Source organism: Mesocricetus auratus, unplaced genomic scaffold, assembly GCF_017639785.1.
Source record: "Mesocricetus auratus isolate SY011 unplaced genomic scaffold, BCM_Maur_2.0 Super-Scaffold_100003, whole genome shotgun sequence".
In the NCBI taxonomy this organism is placed as follows: Eukaryota; Metazoa; Chordata; class Mammalia; order Rodentia; family Cricetidae; genus Mesocricetus; species Mesocricetus auratus.
The window spans coordinates 53223896-53239539 of record NW_024429188.1 but is presented as its reverse complement, the minus strand read 5'-3'; the positions used below and the strand labels follow the sequence as shown (position 1 = coordinate 53239539).

Sequence of the window (15644 nt, the reverse complement as noted above, 5' to 3'; positions counted from 1 at the left end):
TACAAAGGCCTGAAAATACAACATTTAAAACACTGTTCTCTTTTTTTTCAGCCTGATCTCTTATTGCTCCCCTAGACTTGCACCATGCAAGACTATGTTATCACGAAGCAAGATAAGATGCCTATTTCCATCTCTGAATTTAGCTCAAATGTTGACTCACGCTTTAAAATTATTCCATAGGATAAATATTTAATTTTATACCATTGTCCATTACGGAATGCAAACCAGGACTCCAGGATAACACAGTAAGATTGTGGACTTAATTTGGATTAGGGTGAGTTTTATATATAATGTAGGCACTCAGTTCCCATTTGTTATAGTTTTAGTCCCTTAAATACAAACCATGTGAACCTAAAGAAAGAAGAGATTATTAAACAAAAATGTGTAACTAAAATAAGGTATTTTCAGTGAAGGCTATTATTTATATTTGGTCAATTTTAGATACCTATTTCACTGAAATGAAAACTGACTAGTCACATATTGAGACTCATTAAAATCTCTACCTCTATACTTTGTAACATTTTAATGACATTTCTAAATCACAGCAAACATTTGAATTCATATAGCATCAATGTACTTACCAACTTAGGTATATATTAAATGAGAAAATATTTGGTACATAGCTCTTTGAGAATTTGGGGTACAATTAATTATTTCAGTGATTATGTCGGTGATCATATAATTCCAGTTTTGAGAAGTCTGACTATGTTTATTTTAAAATAAATAGTAGTCAGATACACTTATTATTTGTTCTACAATTGGTCCCTGATCAATTAATCTATTTCTATATCTTTCTAGCCATCATTTATATAAGCATTCACTGATGGGATTATCAGGAAATTAAAAAGGAATCAACTCTAAGAATAAATTTCTTTAAAATGATGACACTTATCTTCCATACAGGTGTTATTTATCCCTTCTTTTACTCCCTGCTCTACCCTCCATTTACTCATCCCAGTTTTACCCCTCTGGTTCTGTTACTTCCTTTTAACCCTAAATTTATAGAACTGTATTCTATCTCCTCTCCTTTGAAAGTCCTAGAAATCCAGAAGGCCACTGATACCCTTAATATCTGATTGGATGTGGCTTTAGAAATATAAACTTCATCTTTTCTCTGCCATGCATTTAATCTAATTCTCCATTCAAAATGGTTTCTCAAGAGTTTTATTGTTTGTTGGATTGCTTTATTTGTTTTCTATTCAGTTGTTGATAATAGATCAATAAATGGAACTTCATGAAACAAAACAGTAGCTGTACAGCAAGTGAGTGATGAGACAACCTATAGAACAGGAAAAACTCTTACCAGTTATACCTTCAACAGATAGTATCTAGAATATATGAAGTACATGAGGGATTCTCTCTCAGCCTGAACTCTTGGGGGATGGTCTAGGCCCTGCCCTAGATGAAATGGCAGACTCTGGAGATCCCCCATGAAGGGCCTCACCCTCCCTGGGGATCATAGTGGAGATTGAGTGGGGAACTGGGGGACCTGGTGGGGAGGGCAGGGGAGGAGGGGAGGCAGAGGGAGCTGGGATTGACATGTGAAACAAGCTTGTTTCTAACTTAAATAAAAAATATAAAAAATAAGAACTCTCCAAAGAAAAAATAATATGTATATATGAAGTACTCAAAAAGGAAACAATAACAAAACAAGTAACTCTTTTTAAAAATTAGGGCATAGATCTAAATAGAGTTCTGAAAAGATGAAGCAAAAGACTGAGAAACATTTTTAAAATGTGCAACATCCTTAGCCATTAGGAAAATGCAAGTTAAAAGCACTTTGATTTTCATCTCACCCCAGTCAGGATGGCTAACTTTAAGCTCATCAGTGAAACTTCTTTTTTCAGTTGATAGTGCTGATACAGGGACTGGTCTATACAAATGAGTGTGAAGAAGTCTCAAAAAGTTAAAAATAGATCTATACATAATACATCTATACCATTCTTAGGCATATACCCAAAGGACTCCAGTCCTACTGCTCCTTTCACAATCGCCATGAAAATGAGAGAGTCTAGAGGTCTATCACCTGATGAATGGATAATAAAACTGTGGTATATTTACACATTTGACTATTATTCAGCTATCAAGAAAAAAGAAATTATTACATTTCAAGTAAATGGAACTGGAAACAACCCTTCTAAGTGAGATAGCCCTGACCCAGAAATACAAACATCACATGTTTTTTGATTTTTCAGACATGTGTGTTTCACTAGGATTACCCATAGAGGTCAGGAAATTATTAAGGATAAGGATGAGGGCTTTTAATGGAAGGGGAATAGAATGTACATAGAAAAGAAAGTGTTAACCTGAGTTTGAAAAATACGACATAAGAGGGAGTGTGGAAAGAGAAAATAACATCAAAGAACTTTCAAAAGAGACACGTAGAACCTGATACAAAAAAGTAAAATACCCATCATCGTTCCCCCCCTCTCTCTCTGGAGAATAGTTGTTGACCACAGAAGTCCAATAGACCAACAAACATTGCAAGCTTTTGCCATTGTTCTTGGTTACTCTCCAGAATTTAACAGTAAGATCATATTGCTGAAGATACCACATGATTGAATCACAGGGCATTAAGATATCAAGTTGATATTGACCTGGAAACTTCACCTCTATTGTCTAGCTACATGGTGCCATGCAAGATACTAGAAAGAGATGTAATAATTAGTCTTACCCAACTGTGAACCCTGTAAACTATAATAATGACTGGATGGGGGAGACATACACCCCCATCATGGCATAAACATCATGGAGAAACCACCAACTTTCTGATTGAATGCATGGCCTGTGTCATGAGATAAAACCCATATCTGGCACTATTATCAGACTAAGAACTTACAGTTAGACAAGTCATAGGCTATATGGGAGATCCAACTGCTTTAAAGCTGGTAAATGGACACAGTGTTAAACTGACTCCTAATGACTTATCTTTATACCCATAGATTAATACATCTCACAACAATCATCAGAGAAGCTTTTATCTGCTGCATATAGTGAGTAGCACAGAGAACCATAGCTGATCAACATGCATAGAATAACAAAGTATACAGTATTCTCATCCATAAAGAGAACATATATACCACAAATCCCCCTCAACAGGCTCAAGAATAATTATAGAAGAGGAGGAGGAAAGGTTGTAAGAGCCTGGAGTGGCTGATTACAAGGAAACATTATTTTCTAGACACAGCAGGACAGCTGCACATGCAGACAGTGGTTTCAACAGTACCCACAAAACCTATGTAAGCCTTAGCCAGATCCAATTTTAGCATGGAGAACAGAGTTGGGCACACAATTCCACCAAAAACTATAGAAATATAAGCAATTGTTAGCTGCTGGAAGAGGGAGAGACAGTAAGTAAATCACTCTCGAGTGAAACACCACACAATCAAGCATATTTGGGCAGCAAAATTATCTTGAAAGTTTTTTTCAAGAACACAAAGTTGTGTGGGTAATGAAAGGAAGTAAATCAAGGAAGAGTTGGGAGTGTATGAAAATGATCAAAACATGCTGTATGAAATTAACAAATAACTATTCAAATATCTACTGTTTTAGTGAATTTCATATTGCAACAAAAATACAAAGATTACCTATTACCTTCATCCATTAATATTTTCAATACATGTATAGTACTTCATTTGAGCTAGTAGATGGTCATTTTTGATAATAGATACATGCCATTTGCTATATAGACTATTTTATCATGTGCCATGTGTTAGTAATAGATAATATGCTATGGACAGATGCCTGACTTTATTTTTCCTGTCTTTTATTACTATATTAGAAAAATCTCAAGAAAAAATTTCCTTTCTTAGAATATGCAACTAGAAAGAATGGGTCCTCACGATACAAACCTGGTACAGAAGCTAGCTTGTTGGAGCCTATTCTCTATGATGGGACGTCATGCTCAGCCTTAATGCATGGGAGAGAGACCTGTCCCTGACCCAACCTATTGTACCAGACTGTATTGACTCCTCATGGGAGCCCTTACCCATGAGGAGTGCATGGGGGGAGGCGAAGGGAAGATGGGAGCAGATAAGGGGAGGGTTGGAGGAGGTGTAGGAGGGAGAACTGTGGTTGGAATTTAAAATGAAATTAAAAAAGAAAAAAGGAAAGAATGGGTCCAATAACTTGAATCCAGCTTCCAGATGTCCAAAACTGAATACATATTGAAATACATTCCATTAAATATAAACAAATTCACCTAAAGATGACATGTGTACTATAGTAGTAATACTGGTTATTAAACTGGCATACTAAGGAATAGTGGAGAGGCTACCTTGAATGCCCTTCCCAGTTAATGAGATTGATGACTATCATATCCTAGAGCCTTCATCCAGTGGCTGATGGAAGCAGAGGCAGACACCCAAAGTTAAACACTTAACTGAACTCCTGGAAACCACTTGCAAAGAGGGAGGAGTGATGAGCAAAGGGGTCAAGACCAGGCTGGTGAAACCCACAGAAACTGCTGACCTGAACAAGGGGGAGCTCATGGACCCCAGACTGATGCCTGAGGGGCCAGCATGGGACTGATCCAGACCCCCTGAACATGGGTGTCAGTGAGGAGGCCTTGACAATCTATGGGGCCTTGGGTAGTAGATCAGTATTTATCCCCAGCATACCAATGGACTCTGGGAGCCCACTCCCCATTGAGGGAATCTCTCTCAGCCTGGACACACGGGGACGAGCCTAGGCCCTGCCCCAAATGATATGACAGACTTTGGAGATGCCCCATGGAGGGCCTCACCCTCCCTGAGGAGCTGAATGGAGTTTGGGTGGGAGATTGGGGGGGGTGAGTGGAGGATGGGGGAGAGAGGGTGAGGGATCTGGGATTGACATGTGAAGTAAGCTTGTTTCTAATTTAAATTAAAAAGGATAAAAAACAAAAAAACAGCTAACTTCCTGGTTAAGGATATATTTTTTTCTACCACGTATATCAGCAGAAGAGTACAACCGTATTTAATTTTTCTATGCAGTTATTTTGCTCATGATTTATTCATTTATTTATTATTCTGTGGATGCTTTATACATCCATGTGTATAACAATTTTTGATCACTCCCAACTCCTATTACATTTTCTCATGCCTCCACTCTCCTCTCTCTCCAAAAGCCACTTTCTACTTTACATATTTTATTTTCTTAAATAAATTTTTGTTTGAATTAAAAAGCAATCTCATTTTGCATACTAATCCCAGTTCTCTCTCTCTCTCCCATCATCCCATGTCCCCCGCCAAACCCCCATCCCACCCCCTATCCACTCCTCAGGGAGAGTGAGACCTACCTTGAGGGATCATCAAAGTCTGTCATATCATATTCAGCAGGACATAGGCCCTCCCCCATGTATCTTGGCTGAGAGAGTATCCCTCCATAGTAAATGGGCTCCCAAAATCTATTGGTGCACTAGGGATAAATACTGTTTCACTGCCAGAGGTCCAGGCCTCCTAACTGAAACCCATGATCAGGGGGTGTGGATGGATCCTATGGTGGTTTCCCAGCTATCAGTCTGGGGTCCAAGAGCTCCACCTTGTTCATGTCAGCTGTTTCTGTGGGTTTCCCCAGCCTGATCTTGACCCCTGTGCTCATCACTCTTCCCTCTCTGCAACTGGATTCCAGGAGTTTGGCTCAGCACTTTGCGTATTTTCTTAACTTAAAAAATGTCTACATTTCAAACTGTAAGCACTATACATATCTCCTAACAGTGATTATATCTAAATTGGTGCTTGAGTAATATAATTCTGAAAGTAGCCCTCTAGAATAAGAAGAGAAAAAAAGTACCTACACTTCTCATTTTTAAATCTGTACCATTTTATTACATGTCCAACCAGAGAGTTGTCAACCAATAATAAACACTTGTCTAATACTTATGTAGCTTCTTCATGCTCACCTTAATTTTCCATCTTAGAAAATATGATATTCTTTCTCAACATAAAACTATTATTCTATTTATTTTGTGTATGCAGAGAGGCTAGTGTGTGGTATATGTGTATGTGTGCAATGTTGAAAATATTTATATAATCATTACATATTTTATTTCAAATGTAAGTAAAGGCTAGGTGCCCTGATTTCTAGTTTCTTTTTTAATATTATTACATAAACAGCTCACACAAATATGAACAGGATTATAATGGAATGGCTTAAGTGCTCCCCTTTGATTTAAGAGACTGGAAAAGCCAGCCACAAATATAAGCAGTATTACAATGTAGTATGTTTTAAACTATCAAAAATATTGACAATGGACACAATATATCTAACTAGCAATAAAAATAGGATAATTATGAATTTTAGTTTTGCCTAGGCTCTAATATTGTCCGCAAAGACAAAATTAAAATACCACGATTTACCAGATCCTCTACTAAACAAGTTCATTCATGTGATGCAAGGCTATATATCATTGCACTGTTGTAGCTTTATCACTACATGGTAATTTACTATATTGAACAGCAAACATGCAGCAGTTAGCTAATGGTTACCTCTGGGTGAAAGAGTAATCTTTGAGGGAAGGGATACTGGAAAAAATATCAAGATAATGTGTAAGTACCTACTGTTTTATCCAGTGCTGATAGAAGCTCTTAATCACCCCAGTCAGGTCTCTTGCAGATGCTGTGTTAATAGCGATGATTAATTCATTCTTTCCTAAAAAACACATACACAAAGCAAAACATAAAGTAGTGATCAAGTGCAGCCTGGAGGACTAGGAAGTTTTAGCAGCTATGCATAATGAGACACCAAAATGGATTACCAGAGGCAAAAGGGAATGAGCAGATAGTTATATCTAGCCCTTAGTGTTTGCAAGGTAGAGTGTGTAGCAGTCCTTTTACCATCAGACACCTCATTGGACCTGGCAGCTTTGAAAAGAGTGAGGGAAGATAGGAATGCCACTGGCAGGCTTCACAAGTCACTCCCTGGTCACAAGGTTCTCTTAACATTGATGAGTTATCCTAGAAAAATCCCACAGTCTCTAGTCAAACTTACAACAAGATTGGAGGGAAGCAGCTTTCTTATCCTCTGTCAGCAGTTTCTGAGATGTTCTCCTCACTGCAGTCGTCTCACTTCCTAGTTACACATATGGAAGGTGATTCAGCTGGCTACTGGTTATAAGCATAACTGTTGCTAGAAGTCTTATTTCTTCCCAAAGCTGCCTTACATGTGCCTTTGTCATGGTTGTAGGTTCTTTCTGCATTCCACTTTTATATGGTTATACTTTGCTCAGGTATGCCAACTTGTCTGAAATAACCTGTTACATATCCAGTCCTTATAGGCTTGGTGTTTCCAAGAATCATCTAATAAAGTGAAATACTACAGGGATTTGTTAGACATTATGCTTTTGTTGTTGTTGTTGTTGTTGTTGTTGTTGTTGTTCGAGACAGGGTTTCTCTGTAATAGGCCTGGCTGTACTGGAATTCACTTGGTAGACCAGACTGGTTCTAACTCATAGATATCCACCTAACTCTGCCTCCCAAGTGCCGGGATTAAAGGTATAAAACTCCACTGTCAGGCTAGACATCATACATTTAACTACAATAAAGGGCATGTACAAAATTTTATTTAGAATGTCAAAAGGATATAATCTAAGAAGGTATATCTTACTTGCTAAATGAATGAAGTAAAAGAACACAGAGGAAGACAATATTTCCTAGGCTGTCAATAGGGCTACCTGATAGCTATCATATTGCTGGTGTTGGGGAAGGCCCTTACAATTGGGAGGAGAGGACATGAATAAAATCTATCAAGAAAGCAAAGAATGTGATAGTCCCCACTTAAACAATGAGCTTCAGGTTTGTCCTTTTAACATCTTATGTGTACTGCAAACTCTTCCTATGAAGACATGAATTGAAACTTTCTCTAGGAGAAGCTCAAATCAATCACCCTTTCCTCTTTTGTTCTCCCCATGTCACCTGGTCTCATATTCGCACTTTCTTCATCTTAGAAAGTTAGTAGAATAAATAATGCCTACTTGTAAATGCATCATCAAGATTACAAGAGATCTCTCAAGTAAACTTCAGTGAGACAGATGGGGTGTATCATCAATATATGCTCAGTAAATACTTCAATCCTTTGTTTTGCCTCTGTCACTTACAAAACAGGGTTATAGAAACCCAGGAGAGTCTCATTAATGCTTCAGAAAAACTAAGAAATAGTATTTTTTGTTTGTTTTACGAGACAGGGTTTCTCTGTATTGTTTTGGAGGCTGTCGGTCCAGTCTGACCTCGAACTCACAGAAATCTGCCTGCCTCTGCCTCCCGAGTGCTGGGATTAAAGGCATGCGCCACCACCACCCGGCTAAAACTAAGAAATAGTATTAGTGAGAATAAAAATGGTAGAAGGTCTGCTTTGTTTATTTTATTTGGCTGGCTGTGGCAACACAGAAACTCTGGAGGTAGAGACAGGAGAATCAGATGTTTGAGGCATGCTTGAGCTGTACAGTGAGCAGCCAAAAATATTGTGACTTTGGAAGAAGGTTTTAAAAAGTGGAATAAAAGGACCCCAAAAGTGGATGAGTGATAAAAAGACATCACCAGAGGCTTCAGAATTCAAAGTTATGTGTCATAGGGGATAGGCATGAAAAAACTTATCTACTCCACTAAACTAAGCAGTGCTGTTTTGTTCTTTTCACATAATAAATAGAAACAGAGATCAGAGATTTTGTTGGTTTCTAATTGCTTTTTCATCTCCTTAGAACCAATGTTTTTACTTTTAAAGTCAAATCTACTGTAATTTCATAAGTGAATTTAAACTAATGTATTAAGGATAAAACTGAAGACAATTGCCATGATCTTCACAGAAAGCATGCAGTTATTTTTTTCAACAGCTACTTTAAAAAATTATAGGAACCGTTATGGATTCAGGCCCATCTCCATGGGCAGATAGAATATAGACAGTTCCAATGCCTTGTATCATAAATGAAACCTTCCCAGGAAGAATCTACAATTGAAGCCAGTTCACGTACAGGCAGCACTTAGGATAACATGATGTTTACATTGATATGCTTGATGGTGACAATAACTCAGCAAATAATATTGTGATTTTCAACTTACTATCAAAACAGACTAAGAATCTTAACACTGGATTTTATTAGTCCTTTATCAAAACTTTTTTGACAGTGTGTTAAATGATGCTTCAGCTTTAAAAACAAGATAACAGAAGCAGTTATCTTAAAGAACTCATTCTTTACTATCTAGTAAGTTAGTACAGAGCCAGGCCTGGAACCTGCTTTAATGCAAAAGCCTATATTCTTTTTTCATATCATATTTCCCACTATTATTTCCATATTATCTGTGTGCAGATAACTCCCCTTTCATACAGTCATATCATTTGAAGGTAGGGTTTACATTATTAAGATATATTAATTCTGTAAGTCAGACGACCACATACAAATCAGCAAACTCAGTGTCACCACACTTTCTTCACTATCCTAGATACTGACATTCCTTAGGATGTGCAGCTATGCACTCCTCTCATCAATGCCTTGTCCTTCCATGTCGCCATAGAGGAGCACAAACGTACACAATTCTTTCCATTGGCATTCAAAATTGGTAATGCGACTTTTTAACTGCTTTTCTAATGCCACAATGTGCTAAACAACTGACCAAGAAAGAAGGGGTTCAGTGGTAAAATGAATAACACTTTGTTTGCAAATAAGTCAGCACATTAGATCTCATACAAAAATTATACCCTGTCCAGACAAACATATCGCCTCACAGTAATAACCTGACAGTCACAAGAAACATGTGAAATCAATTCTAAGTTGAATAGATCAAATGTGAAGATTTATAGAAGATTTTCACAGAGTTGGAATACAAACCCACAATTAATTTTAAGGCAGTTAAACAGTCACAAGGCATGTCCAAAGGCAGTGATTTCACTGATCCATAATCCTCATGTTACTCTTTTCCATTTATTCAGCTATAAATTTTGTAACTATTTTGCTGTGCATAAGCATTTCAAGTTGCAAACTTGACCAAACATAATGCTTCTGTGTGCTGAAGAAAATCTCTCAAGGAAAAGGCAGGTGATTGTAAGGCAATAAACACGGTATTTTGGAAAGTGTAAAGAGGAGCTTGGGGCAGTTTTACAAAGTGTCTGTTCATTTCAGCAGTGATTCCCATTTACAAAAGAGAAGTGCTCTCACTCATACTGTTTTTGCAGACTGAGAAATGAGGAAGCGTAGTTTTTTGTTCATTTTTATAACCCTAGTTAGCCACAAAGGAGCATGACTTAAAACTCAAGCAGTGGTTGGTTACGATTTATAGCAGTGTTCAGAAATTGATCTTCCAGGGTTCTTTCTCTATTTCTTCTTAGATAGGAAATGTCAACATGAAATTAATATAATGTGAGCAGGGGAAAATGATTCAGACTAATTTACGTTGAGAGAAGACGATCTAAGATCTTGTTAATGTTTTGTATAGTATTGTGTTAACCTCTGAGCTCAGAGCTGACAAAATGGCTACAACAATAAGCTCCTAAACGAAACTATGTTAGAGTTCAGTTATTTTTCTGACTAATATACTCATAGACTGTTCTATGGCCTGAAACAGGCAACTCACATCCTTATTGCTAATGCAGCAATTTACTCAAAGGCACAAAATTTGCTCAGTTGTCTCATTTCATGGTTCTTGTTTCTCCATGGTTTTCTTCACGGAGCATCCTATTTTCCCACCAGTTCTTGAGTATCATCATGCATAGAGTTCAACAAGAGGTCATAAAACAAATACGTACAAAAATAAAATTGGTCCCTAAGCTCTATTTAGAGGAGCTTTAGGTAGAGTATCTTTTAAGGCCTTTCCCTTATGTTTGTATTAAGTTTCATATAGAATTACATGTTTTGTTCTAATGTCTCACAGATCCTTAAAGATATAATATAGGACCTTTGCACTTAAACCCTAGTATTGCATAGCTTAAGTTCAACCAAGCCAAACTTCATGAAATTTCTCATGTCCATGAAATAATCTACTTTTCAAATCATACCAGATTCATTGAAGGCAGTAATTCCAAAACAATTGAAAACAAATACTAAATATTTAAAAAGCAGTGTACTAAATCTCTTTTTTGGCAAAGAGTGTCATATATCTCATTTGCATAGTCATATGTGTGGTTTATCTTCCCCATTCAAATTTGCTTCGATGAGATTGTTTATGTTATATGCCTCCTTTTGTTACTCATTTTACCCAGGAAAAATAAATACACCATCAAGTTTGATTGAAAAAAAAGAAATAATCCCCTATTTTATTCATTGGTTCCCTTTAAATAGGTGGTATCAACCCTTCTCAGGTTCAATAAGCATAAATCAACTGTTTTGAAATTGTTTATGCATTTAGACACTATTATAAATATTCTTGATCTCCAAGTGAAAAGATTCAAACAAGACAGTAAATCTTAGCTTTTTCATATATGGATACAACAGACAACAGAGTAATGGAAAAGAACTCTAACCTGCAAAAGAACTTGGTTTGAATTTAAAATGCACACACTTTTCAAATGTCAATCATACTTTAATAAGGTGATTTTTAAGAAAAGGAAGCAGATCCAAGACAATTGGTATAATTTGAGCAAGTTGTTTTCACTGCTTTAGCATAGATTTCATTTCTAAAATGAAGGCAAACAATTGGGTGTAAAAATGTAATATAGTTTCCCCAATGCCTTAGTACATTGTACTGCACAATAATGAATGGTCATAATAGGTTTTGATTATTAAGAATTCAAGATAAAATTTAGGGCCAGTAGTAGATAAGCTGCACTGGCTTGCTGAATCCAGATTCTTGGTAGATGCTTTAATACTTAATAATTTAACTTAAAATTGTTGTTAGGAACATATGTTACTATGGAGTTACATTTTGTATGAGAACAATCAAAGCTTGGAAATAGTGTGAACCTGGTGAAATTTTTGCCTTGATTTGAAGCCAGAATACAGAATCATTAGGAGCTGGGGAGTCACAGATGCTTCTGAAACCCTAAGATTCTTTGACAAAGCTCTGAATGTTTTCCTTTTGTTAAAGAAGAAGATAGACCCCTAGAGCTGAGGGAAGAGACAATGAGCAATGACTTGGGAATCTTCATAAACACCAGGAAATTAGTGCAGTTATGATTGAGATTGATCAAATCAAACCTCATTTACTTCCTAACCATTTTTTCAAGTGTAATTTGAACCCCACGTCAACAAAAAGCCTGTGTGAATTTAAAATTGTACGTTGGGAACCAACTTCTAGATATAAAAACAAATTAAATTTCTTAACTAACACACTAAAGTTTTACAGAAAAATATAATAAACTAATCACCACTTCTTATAAACAGCATTTCTTTTTTTTATTGCAAGAACATTTTTAATTTCACCCCAGCATTTTAATATAGAGGATTTCCACCTGATAATTACAATTTTATGCTGGTTGGGCATTCACGATGTTACAGAATTACAGACTACAAACGCAACAATCAGGGCAGAATGTGAGTGGAATAGTGTTGTACATTTTGTTCATTTTCAAAATGGATTATTAATCTTGTAGTTTTAGGGGGTACGCTCTCGTAATCCTGACCATGCATATCAAATAACATTATCAATAATGTGTATTGATTAACGCCTACTTAGATTCCACGAGAAAGAATGTTACATATGTTACAATGCCACATGTTTCCTACTCTGGAAGTGTCTGTATTAATGTTGTAGAGACAGACTGCTCTACAAGAAGGTGGCAGATGGCTTTTCAGAACACGTCCATGTGAAGCTCCAGTTTTTGTACAAAATCTGTAATTTGAATAGAAAGAAAATCTGTGTAATGCAAGGGAAATCATTAGAAATGGAAGAGAGAGACATACACATGGTTACATGCCTATGAAGACTGGATAAATCTGTGAAAAGGATGCATCACTGTTCCTGCCATAAACAGCATTTCTTATCCTTTCACCAAACGTGACAAATGAACTAATGAATGCAGTTGCTAATGTTAGACTTTAAATTGTCAAGGTAGCATTATACAGTAGTATGTACAAGGATGACTTAGCATTGAATTTGAATGTGTGTACAAATAGTTCCAAGTTCCTACTCATGTCCACAAATAAATATCAGTAAATGAAAAGAAAGAAGAAAGATTGCATCTGTATTCAGCATATTCAAGCTATTTTGCATAATGGTGGTGCCATAGCATTTGGGAGGAGCCACCATGCACATATCCAGGTATTCACTTAGCCTGTGGTTTTATCGTATCCATATGTGACTGGCCCACATCCCAGTCAGAGAGTAACTTATAACCTAAGGCAATCAAATTTAGTATCTCTTCCCTATTGGACTATGTCACAGAATTTTCAAATTTAATGATTCCCCAAAGTCAGGCAGTTTTAAATTTCCTCTGATTTTTCTCTAGGTAATACTAAAACAGACACAGAGATATTTTTCAATGTGCAATATTTTACTACTGAAATTTAAAACTATGGTAAGTATTAAGAAAGAATTATACATCAACTATGATCATGTCAAATTGTATTCTGAAAAAGTTTAGTTCTTTCTGCAGATTCATAACTGCCTTCTTAGAGTTTACACTGATGGGTGTTTAAACTACTTCCCACAACTTAAGGGACCTTTTTAACATGTGGCCAGAGACAAGGAGAGGAGCTCCAACCCCAAGGTATGGGAAGCACTCAAAATAATATTGGTTCCAGTCCTATATTAGTTATCTAGACTCCCCACTTCAAAACTAAGACTAACGTATTTGTACTACTTCACCTAGATAGACTTTTCTTTTAAGTTTCGTGAATGTTTGGCTGTCATAGTGTTTGAGAGAAGAAGTTGTACAGCGTTGGTGTGGGCTGTACCTACTCTTGATAACAAAACCAACCATTTCTTCTCTTAGTAGCTCTTCCTCAGAGAAGTTAGTACTAGACAAAGTGGCTGAAGTTTTCATTATACAGAATCCTATGGCATGTAGAAAAATGAGCCTGTCTTAGCTTTATCTTCAGTTATTTTGAAAGAAAGAGAAATCAATGGTGCCTTCAGAATCAGAATATTTCAGGGTTAAAAAGATAAAATGGGTGAAAGGTAAGATCGCAAATGAAAGTACACTTGGGAACGTAGAATTAAGGTGCTATCATCACAGATAAATGTGGGAGAAATCCAAATAATGCATTTTATGAGATTAAATAAAAAGACCCTTGATATAAGAATTAAAGGGATCCAGACAGATGTAGATTAAATAAAGCAGACATTTGAAAACTTTTCTCTATGAGCATTTTCTTCTCTTATTCAAACTTGGTAGTACCAATATTTACCTATAGAATCACATTTAAGTCTGTTCTTCTCACACTGTTTTTGAGCACACTGTTTAGTCTATCACTTCAAAGAGACTAGACATTTAGGAAAATACAACCTTATAAGTCACTTAGTATCACTTAACAAAAGAACAAATGCACTAAGTAGTAAGACATTGTCATTGCTGTTGTTTTTCGATAAGAATTATTTTTATAATGTAATAAATAAATCACTCACTTACAAGAAATATCTCACAGCAAATCACAATCAGTTTTTAAAAACCATTTGGATCTGATCTGTCAAATTAAGCAAAAATAATTTTAGGTAAATGTTTGTAATTATGGTTATATTAAAGCCATTCATCTGTTGCTGAATTCTGATAGTGTCTCTCATACCTATTATACACTGAACATAAATCTTTTGAAGAAGCAAATGAATTGTCAGAAAATAGAAAATGAGTTGGGAGGGTAGGGAGATGGGGAGGAACAAAAGTTGGGGAAGGAAAAGAATATGATTTTATTATATTCTTATTGGATGAAAAATATTTAAAAACAATGGAATCTTGAAATTTGCAGGCAAATGAATGGCACTAGCAGAAAACATCCTGAGGTAATCCAGTCACAAAAAGACAAAAACGGTTTGTACTCATTCATATATGGATTTTAGGTATGAAGCAGGGGAATGCCAGCCTACAATCCCACTGCCAAAAAGTCTGGGAAACAGGCAGGACCCTAAGAGAGATATACATGGTACCCTAGAGAAGGGGAATGGGACAAGATCTCCTGAGTGGATTGGGAGCATGGGGGAGGGGAGAAGGAGAAGGGGAAAAGTAGAGGGGAGGAGAGGAATTCATGGGGGAGCAGGAAGGTTGAGTCGGGGAAAAAATAAAGAAGAGCAGGATAAGAGATACCTCATTATAGGTTTGAGGAGACATCTGGCATACTAAGGAATAGTGGAGAGGCTACCTTGAATGCCCTTCCCAGTTAATGAGATTGATGACTATCATATCCTAGAGCCTTCATCCAGTGACTGATGGAAGCAGAGGCAGACACCCACAGCTAAACACTTAACTGAACTCCTGGAAACCAGTTGCAGAGAGGGAGGAGTGATGAGCAAAGGGGTCAAGACCAGGCTAGTGAAACCCACAGAAACAGCTGACCTGAATAAGGGAGAGCTCATGGACCCCAGACTGATGCCTGAGAGGCCAGCATGGGACTGATCCAGACCCCATGAACATGGGTGTCAGTGAGGAGGCCTAGGAATTCTATGGGGCCTTGGGTAGTAGATCAGTAATTATCCCCGCATACAAATGGACTTTGGGAGCCCTTTCCACATGGAGGGTTGCTCTCTCAGCCTCCCTCCACATGGGAGAGGGCCTAGGCCCTGCACTGGATGATATGACAGACTTTGGAG

At 36.9% G+C, this 15644-nt stretch overlaps 1 protein-coding gene across 7 annotated transcripts in view; it reads right to left on the bottom strand.

Moving 5' to 3' along the window:
* The window catches only part of Gpr174 (G protein-coupled receptor 174), a 39232-nt gene that overhangs the window by 19996 nt on the left and 3592 nt on the right, over positions 1–15644 (bottom strand). For 3 of the 7 annotated variants that reach the window (XM_021222920.2, XM_021222923.2, XM_021222925.2), the window contains one exon: positions 6536–6630. The gene's annotated coding sequence lies outside the window, so the exon portion shown is untranslated. Of the gene's footprint in view, positions 1–6535; positions 6631–6969; positions 7042–15644 lie in introns of those variants that run through there. The other 4 variants (XM_021222921.2, XM_040744325.1, XM_040744324.1 and 1 more) reach the window with 3 other exon arrangements.